This window comes from Culex quinquefasciatus, chromosome 1 (genome assembly GCF_015732765.1).
Source record: "Culex quinquefasciatus strain JHB chromosome 1, VPISU_Cqui_1.0_pri_paternal, whole genome shotgun sequence".
NCBI classification, from domain to species: domain Eukaryota; kingdom Metazoa; phylum Arthropoda; class Insecta; order Diptera; family Culicidae; genus Culex; species Culex quinquefasciatus.
This window is the reverse complement of record NC_051861.1, coordinates 61,352,123-61,353,975: the sequence shown is the minus strand read 5'-3', so window position 1 is coordinate 61,353,975 and position 1,853 is coordinate 61,352,123.

The following is a 1,853-nucleotide window of genomic DNA, read 5'->3' as shown; positions in this document are numbered from 1 at the left end:
AGTGTGACACTTTGATGTTATTCTTGCATTTTTCTCGTCGATCTCCAGGATGCGCGCCAGCCAACTGATGTATTCTGAAATGAGTGTTTGTTTTGAAAGTTTTAATCGATGTGGTTGATGCATCGAACATTAAGGAAGACTTTCTTTCTGCTGTTTCGAGTTTCTGGTTCATGAGAAAAACCCGTTGTCATTTTTTTGGAAGAAAATTATTGACGAATCACTCAGCAAATTGCGGCCATCCAGTCAAGTACAGTACAATCAATTACGGAAGGCTTGGGGTTAATAGGGACAAGTAATGGCTAACGGCTAACCTAAACTGTTTTTCCGAGGAGTGCTTGGTCCACGGTTGGCCAAAATTTAACAAAGTTTATCAGACTTCCGGAAAGCAGCTTTTTGCTTGCGAGAAAAGTCATTCAATTTACCAGAGAACTTTTGATAATGTCCTTTGTGCATGGGCATATGTTTTGAAAGATTTGGCTTAATTACAGGCTGCAGTTTTCTACAAAAAAAAAATAAACAAAAAAACACTTCAGTCAGCGGGAATTGAACCCAGTTCACGCAAAAATAAAACTGTTGCACACTGGGGGAAATGCGCCTTAGCCCGCACGCTTATTGGAACAGTATAACGGGAGAAGGATAAAAGTCAATAACAGCGTGACTGGCTGAAATGTTTCCCGTATGGATGGGTTACTTTGTTGATAAACATCAAATGCTTTGAAGCACATTTTCAAGGTCGTAAATGGTGATTTAATGCCAGTTGTAATGCTGCAAAGTTTTGGTACTTTGAGGCATTCGCAAAGCTTATTTATTACTTCAAAGCATTCGAGTGCTGATTTAGTACTGAATAAATACTTCAATTAAGTGCTTGTGGTTACTTGGGAACCTCGTACAGGCTGATTCTACAAAACATTTTTCTGCGTGATACAATACCTGTTTCAAATAATCCTAAGCGGCGAACAGTTATATCGTTCCGTGAATTGTTGTACAATTGTTTGGATTATTGGGACTTAAGAGTTTTTCGCTGAACTTCAAGTTGGAAATACTACGTCGGCTATGGTACCCTTATGTTTTAACAATAGCTGTTCCGAAAAATCCTTACCATATGGCGAAAAGTTATGTTTCTCCATGAATTGTTCAACAATTGTTTGAATCATTGGGACTTAAGAAAATTTTCGCTAAAATTCATTTTGGCTCAATCATACTAAAACGGTTTGAAATAATACCAAACATATGAGGAATAATTATATCGTACCATTAATTGTTGTGCAATTGTTTCAATTATTAGGACTTAGGAAATTTAGGAAATTTTCCGCTTAGGTTTCTTTGACTAAATCATACCGAGTATCATAACTTTTATCATACCGGCTACAGTACAATTATGTTCTAACAATAGCTGTTTCGAACCATCCTAATCGTATGACGAATAGATACCGTTCATTAAATTGTAGGAAAAAATTCAACCATTCGAATATGTCAAGATAAGTGCAACAATTCGGGAAATAGTACCATTTTAATTTTGTTATATGGTTGTGACATTATATCAACAATATCACAAATGGTAACCATACCAGAAATAATTTTCTTATGATTTCGACAGTTTCACCTTTGGTATTTGATTATGCGGGACGCGCTCGCTCACTCTCTTTTCTCTCTTCTTTCGTTCACTGGTCGCACGCAACGCGCGCGACATGTCGTGACAGGAATCGGCAATCGGCAGACAGACAGCTTTTGCGTTCGTGACGGGCTGGTTTGTTTACGTTTTCGCGCAGTAGTTTTCGGCGGATGAATTATAGTCCGCGAATCGCCGCGGGTTGTGAGTACGTTCTGTGACCGAGGGAGTGTGTGTTCGTTCG